This window comes from Micropterus salmoides, unplaced genomic scaffold (genome assembly GCF_014851395.1).
Source record: "Micropterus salmoides isolate LMB-PRFRI ecotype aquatic unplaced genomic scaffold, ASM1485139v1 Ms_hic_scaffold_1, whole genome shotgun sequence".
In the NCBI taxonomy this organism is placed as follows: Eukaryota; Metazoa; Chordata; class Actinopteri; order Centrarchiformes; family Centrarchidae; genus Micropterus; species Micropterus salmoides.
In genome coordinates this window covers 57,327,786-57,339,298 of record NW_024040040.1, presented here as the reverse complement: position 1 = coordinate 57,339,298, position 11,513 = coordinate 57,327,786, and the positions used below count along the sequence as shown (strand labels likewise).

The following is an 11,513-nucleotide window of genomic DNA, read 5'->3' as shown; positions in this document are numbered from 1 at the left end:
CGAGGTCACTGCCTGAAGAGGTCGTTTTGTGTGTATCTGTGTGTTTGTTGTTATCTGGTCACAGCTGACCTCTCTCTTGACCTTTATTAGAGAGTTGTGTCTGTAGGATATCTGGAGGGGCAGCGATCACAGATATGTATGATATATTTCAACTTTCATAGTATCAAACACTATCTAAATCATTTGAAACTGCACTTTAACATAACTGCAATGACAGAAACTTGGATAAACAGTGAAAAAGGGTGACAAGAGTCAGGGTGGTGTGACACTCTATGTGGACAAGGATTTAAATTATGGCCCAATCCCAACGTCCCCCCTGAGACCCGAGCCCTGGAGCCTCACAGACTTTACTGACGTCTCTTGGAAAGTGATTGAGTTTAAGAGGCTGTGAGGGCTGAAAATGCTGAAACAGGAACGGGACAGCACTCTGCCACTTTATCACCCTGACGACGCTGAAACACGTTGCACACTTTTTATTTCATGTTGTTGCCTGATTTCGAGGAGAGGGAAATGTCAATCTACATTTGTCAGTAATCATTAAAACGCTATTGTTGGTCAAACAGCCTCATTAAGCAGAAACTAAAAGAAATAGTTGAATAAACTCGGTGTGAAATGAGGTGACTGCATTCCTCTGACTTCATGTGTTCTGTGCAGCATCTTAAGTTAAGAAAACTTTCAACAATGTTAACATCAGCGTAGGCGTTGATACGTCTCTAGCTTCATGGGCTTCCCCTGGTAACCCCCGTTTTTCACGTCATACTGCCATGAACTGAGAAAATTCTGCAGAAATGCGGACTTACGAAAAGGGTCTATAAAGGGCTCAAAATTGTCCGCGAGAGAGCCCTCTTGCACTTGGCGATTTGACAGTGGGACGGCCCTGAGCCCTCACGGACTTCCCGGGAACACGCCTCAGAGTCTGTGAGTCTGTGAGGGGGACGTTGGGTCTGGGCCTATAAGGTGGTGTCAATGGTTGTGGATAATTTACTGGAATGTGTCACAATAGAAATATGTATGGAAAAAGAGAAATATTATTGTAAGCTGCATGTACAGGTCACCAGGTTTAAATATTGACACATTTAAGGACTGGATGGAAGAGACGTTTACAAAAACTAGCCTAAAAGTCATGTTCATCTGCAGGGACTTCAATATTGATTTGTTAAACCCAAATAACCATAATATGATTTTATCAACACCATGTTTAATCTAGGCCTCTATCAGACCCAGCCAAATTACTTCTCATTGTGCAACACTAACAGACAATATATTCACAAATATCATTCATAACGAAACAGTGAGTGGTGTTGTGGTGGCAGCCCGGCTGACGGTGAGTGTCCTGGTTTTTTTCTCCGCCTCCTCTCCAGGGGAGCCTCTGGAGAGGTCGCCACACCCGGCTCCCTGCCCGGCTCCCCGGCCTCTGGAGAGGTCGTCTCCCCCCATAGCCCGTCTCTCGGGCCGACCGCCCGAATTCTCTGGCTTGTCTCGCCTTGCTCCCCGGCCTCTGGAGAGGTCGTCTCGTCCCTTAGCCCAGCCCTCGGGCCACCCGCCGGACTTCCCTGGTCCGCCCTCGGGCTGCCCGCCAGACCTCCCTGGCTCCCCTGCTCTGTCCTCGGGCTGCCCCCCTGAACTCCCTGGCTCCCCCAGTTCGCCCTCGGGCGGCACAGCTCAGTCCTCTGGCTTGTCTCGCCCCGCTCCCCGGCCTCTGGAGAGGTCGTCTCGTCCCTTAGCCCAGCCCTCGGGCCGCCCGCCCGACCTCCCTGGCTCCCCTGTTCCGCCCTCGGGCCGCCCGCCGGACCTCCCTGATTTCCCTGGTCTGCCCTCGGGCCGCCCCCCTGAACTCCCTGGCTCCCCTGTTCCGCCCTCGGGCCGCCCGCCGGACCTCCCTGATTTCCCTGGTCTGCCCTCGGGCCGCCCCCCTGAACTCCCTGGCTCCCCTGCTCTGTCCTCGGGCTGCCCCCCTGAACTCCATGGCTCCCCTGGTCCGCTCGGACCCTCAGGTCCCTCTGCTCCGCCCTCGGGACGTCCGCCCGAACTCCCTGGCCTCCCAGCTCCACCCTCTGGCACCCCATCTGTACTCCCTGGTTCCCCAGCTCTGCCCTTTGGATGTCAGTCTGTACTCTCTGGTACCCCAACTCTACCCTCAGGCACCCTGTCTAGCCCTATGTTTTCAGTTCAGCCCTGCCCGTTCCCCTAACCCTTCCCAGTCCTGAAGCCCTCCCTGAATTCCCTGTTTGGTTTTGGACCCTGGACCCCCACCAGCCGGATCCCAGTGCAACTTCCTGGACAAGGCGGGGCTTGGCAGACGAACGTAGCGGACGTTCGTCTGCCGGGAGGCGGGAGGCGTCCATTGAGGACGGGGCCCTGTTGTGGTGGCAGCCCGGCTGACGGTGAGTGTCCTGGTTTTTTCTCCTTTTTATCAGTTATTCTGCTTTTTTCCCTTGGTTTTCTGTTCCCTGCCTGCCTCCCTGTGTTTCCTCCCCTGTGTGCTCTCTCTCTCCCTCTGCTCCTGAGCCCAGCCAACTACCTACACCTCATCAGCCACCTCGTCAGCCTGCCACACCTGCCACATCACCTCATGACTGCCTGTATTTCAACCCCGGTTCTCCACACCATCCTTGCTTGATCGTCGTTGCTCCGTACCCGGTGCCACCTCCACGTTCAGGCTCTCGTGTTTCTTGTTTTACTCTCACATTTACCCCGTGCTTTGTGTCTGTTCTCTCTAACCCTGTCTCTCTGTCTGTTTCCCTTCCAGGTACACTCACCCTCGTCCTCCGTTCAGTCGGCTGGGCTCATCCACCGGCCCTCTCCACCTCGGACTTCCCCCACGGCGTCCTCAAAATGATAGTAATAAAGAAATACTTTTAGATAAGTAATTATATTATATTTGTAGGATCAAATGCCTTCTCAGAGGTATGTACAAATAACTACGTGCCAATCTTCTCTGAGGCCGACCTAAAACCAGGCTCTCCAGAGAAACCATCGACGTGCTGGTCCAGATGTTGCCTCGGCTAAAGCCACATGGATGGAGCCATGAAATCGAGGTGGCTGTCCGTCTCTGCTGGCTTGCATGTGGTACCTCATACAGGGCCTTTCCGAAACTAGAGCCTCGCCACTTCCACTCCGACACAACAGCGACAACTTTCGGACCAACTCCCCTCTCCCCTCTCCCCCCTGCGTAAATAGGATCTGACGTTAGCGCCGCACTCACTGCTGAAATATGTGGATCAAATAAACAACAGTGTGTTAAGCTTCCGGATCGATGTTGGAGAAAAGTGTTTTTTGTTTTTCTCAAATTTGATGGCTGTCTCCAAATAATTTAAAAAAAGGGCATGATTCTGACATTGTAAGATTTGCTGCCTCAAGTCAAATATGTCTTTCCAGCGTATTACTACTTGATGTACTACAACTGTTTATTTAGCTACCACCAAAAATATTTATAGAAGAGAATCCAAAACAATAAAAATAAAATAATAAAAAATAATGTAGACTATTTACAAATTTTTTTATAGTGTCAGAGGCTGCTCTTTCCCTCGCCGCTGCCTCCTGCTGGCTCCTCTTCCCTCGCCGCTGCCTCCTGCTGGCTCCTCTTCCCTCGCCGCTGCCTCCTGCTGGCTGCCTCCTGCTCGCTGCCTCCTGCTGGCTCCTCTTCCCTCGCCGCTGCCTCCTGCTCGCTCCTCTTCCCTCGCTGCTGCCTCCTGCTGGCTGGCTCCTCTTCCCTCGCCGCTGCCTCCTGCTGGCTCCTCTTCCCTCGCCGCTGCCTCCTGCTGGCTGGCTGGCTCCTGCTCGCTGCCTCCTCTTCCCTCCTCCTGCTGCTCGCTGCTGCCTCCTGCTGGCTGCCTCCTCTTCCCTCCTCCCTCGCCGCTGCCTCCTGCTGGCTGCCTCCTCTTCCCTCCTCCCTCTTCCCTCCTCCCTCGCCGCTGCCTCCTGCTCGCTGGCTCCTCTTCCCTCGCCGCTGCCTCCTGCTCGCTGGCTCCTCCTCCCTCGCCGCTGCCTCCTGCTCGCTGCCTCCTCTTCCCTCCTCCTGCTCGCGGACCTGCTGAGTGCAGCATCCGTCTGACTGTACCACTGCCAGGTAGCAGCGGTCAGCCCTCTCGCCTCCACCCCTTCCCCTGTTGGAGGATCCCCAAGTTCCTAAAAAAGAATGTATAAATAAAAAAGGTGAAAACGATTGTTGAATATATTTGTAGTCCTAAAGCGTTTCTACAGTTTGACTGGCTTCACAAATGTTTGCTGCAACGCTATCCTGTGTAAATTCCCTTCATGTCAAGTTATACAACAGTTATTTTAAGATATCATGCAGTAATGATGAAGTTTAAATACAACATAGAATATTAATTTTTTTAAAAGTTGGGATGTTGTTTAGTTTACAGTTTCCAAAAAGTGTTTGATAAGGCATGTCCTTGCCCTTTGCGTCTGTATGATACGTGTACTCCACCAGTCAAAATAAGTGCATATTAACATATATCTTGCTTAAATCAGTCCCACTACATTACTGAAAGATGTGTGGGTGGTAGGTTGTTCCATTTCTTCACAGCTTGTTTGGGTCAAACTCTGGAAAAAAGAAGAGAGGACAACTTAAACACCATCACTAATATTACTACTAACAAGAATTATTATTTGTATTACTCCCTGCATGCATGTACTGCATTCATATCAAACCCAAATCATAAATGTCACCTGTACTATTTATTCTGCACTAAAAAGTAACTTACACAACTTTGATTTTTTAGTATTTAATGGTCTTCTTTCATTTCGGTGCATAAAACTCTTGTGAGAGGCTGATGAGTTTGACACAACCGAACACACCAATCGACCAGTTAGCCCCAGCGTTCAAACCTTCTTATATAACAGCCTGTAGTCCAAACACAGCAAAGCATAACGTTACTCACTCCCATCCATTTTTGGGGGAATTCCTCCGACCAGTGAAGAGAGCCTCGTACGCCCGTTGGTTTCCTCAGATGTCCCTTGGTTTAAATGAAAATGTTCTCACATTATCCGGAATGCAATTACATAATAACAGCGGTAGGAAAAGTAAGACTGTCTTACAGCTGTGGGTCTGGCTTTCGTCTGCCACTCAGCCGTCGTCTGCTGCAACGGTCTGTGAGCGTGACTGGCCGGTTGGCTCGCTAGCTACACCCGCAGGCGGAGGTTCTCACTTCTGAAAATGTTTGAGCACATTTTAACATTTTCGTTAAAATGCCAATATTTGAAATCTACACAGTTGATTTTTTGCATCAAACGTTCTCAGAAGTGAATTTAGTGATGAAATAGCGTGTGAAATTGTTGAAACACGACTTACTATTGTCTTGCCTTTCTCTGCTTCCCGCTCCTTCCTCGAATGCCGAAATGAATGCTTGGATATCTCTGTCGTCAAGTTCACACAAGTTACCAACCGATGCATCCTGGGTAAAATGGGCGGGTCAAGAACACTTCTGGGATTTTTAACCGTTCTTGCCAAACTGCAAACTTATGTATTGGGACAGAACTTGAGGCCACAAAAGATGACGTTTCACAAGAACAAAAGGACAGACAAGAACACAGACTGAGAAAGGCCCTAAGACCTCACCGACCTCACCAAGATGGCGGCCCGCAGCTAAAAATAGTGAATATTGATCAATATTCCTGTGACCTAAAGCACTCCCATGCTTTACAGGCCACAAGTTGAGAACAGAACATCCTACAGGGCTGTAAGTGGGCTCTTTGTCTTCGTCTTGAAGTGACAAACCGGTTGGTATACTGGATGTCTCTGTAGCTCGTACAGAACGTCAGCAGAGGGTGAGAAAGGCCGCCTCTACCAAACAGACTCTTCTTCTCTCCTTCATTTTGAGTAGATAGAAGAAAGTTTCTCAAAACCAAGAATGCAAAGAACTTGTGTTCTTGGGGAGAATGTTCTTGCTAGTTGTTCTTGGAAGAATGAACTCACAAGGTCACGAGCACACAGAACACTGCTGACGGTTTGAGACGATGCGTTCTTGCTGGTATTGCGCAATACCCCCCCGCACAGAGGCCGTCTGCAGTGCCCGAACATAACAAGACTTTGAGGATAACAGCCCAAGCCTACCCTCAGCTCAACGGATTACTCTGCAACTGTACACTATCCATAACAATAAAGCAACGCCTGTCTCCTTTTTGCTTCTGTTGCTTGATTGCGTACATCACTAGCCAACGGCGGGAAAAAGCGCCGGTAAAGGGTAGGCTATCGTCTGGTGTCCAAAGTAGCCCATTTTTAGGAGAAGAATAAAACAATTCAGGTTAAAAAACAATGTTAACAGTCACCGTGGGTATACTCTACCGAGAGGCAGAAAAGGAAGCTGCTGAGCTGAGGAGAGCCAGGACGCAGAGGATGCAGTATTTTAACATTTGTCTCTGGCTATGTACGACACTATCTTATAAAGTTAACTTAAATCAGCACCTAACTTCAATAATAGTGGAAAATAAAGAATGTGATCAAGTAGATAGAAATGTTAAGGTACAAAACAAGAGTGTAACAGCGACACTGTATCAGTCATGTTGATTGTGCCCCACAGTACCATCACCTTCTCACAAAATCCAGGCAAAATGACTCGTTTATACATTGACATTAGGTAAATACAATAAAATAAGTTTGATGATTTCTTTGAGTAACTTAAATTACAGGACACTCTGCACTCCCACAGGCTTGTGTCAGAAATATAACATATACATATAACCACAGTAGAAGAATGGAGCAGCCACTAAAGAACTACCGTTGCTTGCCACTCCTTGCTCCAATACCAAAATGATAGTAATAAAGAAATACTTTTAGATAAGTAATTATATTATATTTGTAGGATCAAATGCCTTCTCAGAGGTATGTACAAATAACTACGTGCCAATCTTCTCTGAGGCCGACCTAAAACCAGGCTCTCCAGAGAAACCATCGACGTGCTGGTCCAGATGTTGCCTCGGCTAAAGCCACATGGATGGAGCCATGAAATCGAGGTGGCTGTCCGTCTCTGCTGGCTTGCATGTGGTACCTCATACAGGGCCTTTCCAATGCAAACTTATGTATTGGGACAGAACTTGAGGCCACAAAAGATGACGTTTCACAAGAACAAAAGGACAGACAAGAACACAGACTGAGAAAGGCCCTAAGACCTCACCGACCTCACCAAGATGGCGGCCCGCAGTTACGTACAACACAAACAACCGATCTCCTGCCCGTCAGGGACCACTTGGATAAATACTAGTGAAGCATTCACTGACATCAAGTTTACGAATAAGTGTTAAGATACAGCAAATATGAAAAGAGCAACAAACTCACAACCATAGATGTTAATCTGAACCACCGAGGGCCCTCATGTGGTTTGTGTTGCTGCCAGCCGGAACAAAGGGAACGGGTGGAGCTTATAAAGTAGACCATTGATCAGGATTGAGTGAGACCAGGTGAGACTGGGTGGATCCTCGCCATGGAAACAGGCTGAATAGTATGGCTCTACTCTACAACCTGAACATCCATGCTGTGGCCCCCCCAGGAGTGGCCCTGAAGGCTCCTGCAGACAGGAAGCTGAGTCTATAAACTGTGCCGGATAGTTCTGCTGCTGTATCAGACCACGTTGCCTGGGGAAGACCTGCTGCTGATCCACCTCCCGCCTCAGGAGGAGGAGGGACACGATGTAATGAAACCCCGTAACAGAATCTGTTTACTTCACAACTTCGGTTCATTTCTGAGAACTGTTGTGCAGATGAAGAAGAAGAAGACAGCTGATGTTCAGGGTGTAATGAGTAGTTTGTTGTATCTGTATAAAATAGTCAAAACATTGAAAATAAACCTCCTGCTAATGTAACGTATGCAAATTCCATAGGCATGGCTTTGGAGAACAAACCTATGCAAAATAAATGTTGCCGTGACAAACCTATGAAAAAATAAATGTTGCCGTGACAAACCTGAAAAAGCCGTCAGTAAAAGTGTGATTGGATTCGCCTGAGTTTTCTCAGGGAAATGAAAAGAAGCGTCCATAGATTTATGAATGTGGATCAAACACCGGAATGCGCACACACACTATAGCACAAGCTTTATGTTGGCATGTGCAAAAGTGTTTAGTTTATTCAGTTTGTTTAAAAAAGGGGGGGGGGGATATCTGCAATAAGATGGAATCGACCTCACTATCTATCCATCGGGAGTCCAGCACAACAACGACTGTGCTATATGTGCACATGATTTCCTACGGTTTGAATTTGTTCTGGCCCGCCATATAACGGCTTGGAAAAATTTGGCCCAATGCCAGACTTCTTTGCCAACCCCTGGGGTAGGAGGTAGAGGCTGGTTGTGACGATCGCTGACACCACATGTCACCTGCCACCAGATAAGCCCATAGCTAAATTCTACCAGTAGAGGGAACTTGCTATGCCTATTCCTAACACGTAGAATTCAAATACTGCGCTAAATGCTAAATGGGTCTGGATAGTTAGTCTTTAAAAAGCTAGATTTCAGTGATTCTTCTGAACACTGGCCGCTCGTGGGGTTCAAACCTTTGTCCCTGATCGAGTCCACAGCCATTCTCACAAAAGCTAAACGCTCCTGCATTTTGGGTTGCAAATCTGGTGCATTTTTCTGCCATGAGACTTCAGAAGATGTGACCCAGTCAGAGATCTGAATAGGGACATTGCTTTGTAGGCCTGAAGATGAAGTTCCTGCTGCAGAGTTGCCAAGCTGGACAGATGTATGGTTGTCACGCCCTGTGTGAGGAACAAAGACATCTTTACTTTATTATTGCATGTGTTGAAATATCCACTGCACATGCTCAAGAAACAGGCTCTATACTGACCGCAGGACTATGTGAGTACCTCGCTATGCAGACATTTTATTTCTGACACAGGTTCGACTCACTGACACCAAGATGTCATGTTGAGCGTTTGTTGTTTGTTCAAATAAGACATGGGACTAGTGATACTGGACATGTTGAGAGTGTTTTTTTCAAATTAGTTGAACTACTCCAAAATCTTTTCAGGGAAACTGATCATGCAGAAGTACACCCAGCCCCGCCCTAAAGCCTCCCCTGCTTCCTGGTCTCTGTTCCTCTAAATGGGACCATAATTTACTAAATGAACATCATGCTGTGTTGAAGAAGACTTGAAACTAGCGACTGAGACCAGAAACTCATCAGGAAAATGTTTATTGAGGGAATAAATCAGCTGACAAGTAGAAACATTTTACCATTATTTAATGGAGCCGGACTTCTTTTGGCAAACAGTGGAGTCGCCCCCCTGCTGGCCGTTAGAGAGAACGCAGGTTTAATGGACCTTTCACCTCTCAGACCCAGAGGTTCCCGCTTGAGTGGACACCACTCATGATAATGTTGGATGTATAAATAGACAAATGTTTATCACCTGTTTTATAAGATTATACTATATGCCCTCCAGTGACAATATGGCCACCTAAATGCAGTTTAAAGAGGTGGTATTCAGCTCATGGTTAAGTTCCTCATCTTATTTAGAGGTTGTACCAGAGCAGGTTTCCATGGTTATATATTTGTCATACTGCACATTGCTGCAGCTCCTCTTTTTCAGCCTGTGTTGAAGGCTTCGTTTTAGCTATGGAGTGATACATCTTGTTTTTCTAAATGATCTTTGTTGGGAGTTGCACATGCTCAGTTCCTAGTTAAGGACTACTAGCCAATCAGAAGCAGAGAAGGGCGGGTCAGCGAGAAGCCGGTAAACAGCTCGGGTTCAGCCGTACGTGTTGCCGACCGGCTCGGCAACACGTACTGGAGCGAGAGTTTCCGAGCGGTGAGTTATTAATCTGTATCCATAAAGTTTTAACTGAGCTCTGTCTCTACATCACAGGAACAACTTTCTGTCCACTGACTGCCTGGAGGGTAGACGGGAACTACCTTTGGGCTTTTTCACTTTGAAAACCTGCTACATGCACAAAAAAGAGATATAACTTAATAAAGGAGAGGGAAAAAGGCAAAAAGCAGAATACCACCTCTTTAATGGGTTGTGTGGTTTATTTTCTGTTTCTTGTGGATACTTTATCCCCTTTTCCACCGTACGGTACCAGCTCGCCTCACCTCCACTCGCCTTTGTCTGGTTTTCCACTGTGGAAAAGTTGGACCTGTACCTGCTTCCAGGTACTTTATTACGTATCTCCTCCGTCGAGGTTCCAGTCGAGCTGAGGCGATACTAAAATGTGACATGAAAACACGACAGACTGCTGATTGGTCAGAGAGAATCGTCACTATTCACTGTATCATCATTGCGCCTGACAGAGGCCACCATCAGAAAGTTTAATATTTTACAGTTTTCATACATTATTTCATCACTAAATCCACTTCTGAGAAGTTTTGAGGTGAGAAATCAGCTGTGTAGATTTACAATATTCACAGTTTTACGAGACGTGATGTGCTTGAAAGTTGAGGAGTGGCGGTGGGGGAAGCCTGGCGAGGCCGGCCAGCCGCCCGCTCACAGAGCCCTCTGCTCCCGCCGTCACACTGCTGCAGCAACAACGGCAGAGAAAAACACAGCTGGAAGGTTTTCATACCGCTTATCTGTCTTTACATTCTGAGGAAGGTTGAAACGTTTTAAATTAAATCAAGATACAACTGTGTGGGTCGCTATGACGACCAGCTACATTGAGGGGTACTATCTGCAATGGAAAACGGAGCACGGCCAAACAGAGTGGAGGGGGGCCGAGCTGGTACTGGTGATGGAAAAGGGGCTACCTGCTACAGGTGAACCTACGATTTTAACCCTCAAACTCCTAAAATGTCCCTTTCAGACTGAATATCACAATATGTTTATATTAGGGCCCCACACCTGGCAAACTGACTGTATACAAATATCCACCATATGTTCAGAACCGCCAGAGCTCAGGTTTTTACCACACAAGGTGTCGGATGCAAACCATAACCACGTTCCACATGACACAAAGACCAGACATGAGACAGTGGAAACGCCACCACAACACGCCACGTGCTAATGTGAAAGTAACAGACAGAGCTGCTCCTGTAGGGGCCTGGTAGTCCTCCCAAGCAAAGGCAGGAAGAAACAACAGATCTTGTGATTACTCTTTGAGACATTAGTTATTATGACCTGCGAGGTCCAAAGTCTACAGAAAAGCATTTCTAATCTCGTCCAATGTTGTAAATGAAAGATTATTGTGAACATGGTCGTCACTGGTATTTCTTACCTCTAGTGTATGAGTCTTTGGCCAGCGACACGTGGAATAATATCTTATGTCTTCAGATGTAACAAACTGAACATCGCAATCCGTCTTCACAGCAACACTATAATCCCTCTCCTGAAGACGTCCTCCACTGAGTCAGCATGTTTTCATTTAGCTTGGAACGAGATTAACATCAAATCTTTTGTACAAAGACAGCGGTCGTGGTCAGCCAGGGCCTCCACACTGACACACACTCCAGGAGGCAGTGCACGCCCAGCTCAAATAATGGCACTGACAATAGAGACTTTTGAACAGTCACTGTCCTCCATAACTACACCCACAGATTTCTGGCATTTGGTGCCCTTGTGAGTAACAGCTGCTGTCACTGATG

At 47.4% G+C, this 11,513-nt stretch overlaps 1 long non-coding RNA gene across 1 annotated transcript; it reads right to left on the bottom strand.

The window, feature by feature from the left end:
- Positions 1-3,919: 3,919 nt before the first annotated feature.
- Positions 3,920-7,327, bottom strand: LOC119897711. The gene is made up of 6 exons (XR_005443424.1): positions 7,280-7,327; positions 5,297-5,399; positions 5,044-5,155; positions 4,887-4,961; positions 4,491-4,548; positions 3,920-4,128 (listed from the first exon to the last, which is right to left on the bottom strand). It is a non-coding gene; the product is annotated as an uncharacterized LOC119897711 (long non-coding RNA).
- Positions 7,328-11,513: the final 4,186 nt, after the last annotated feature.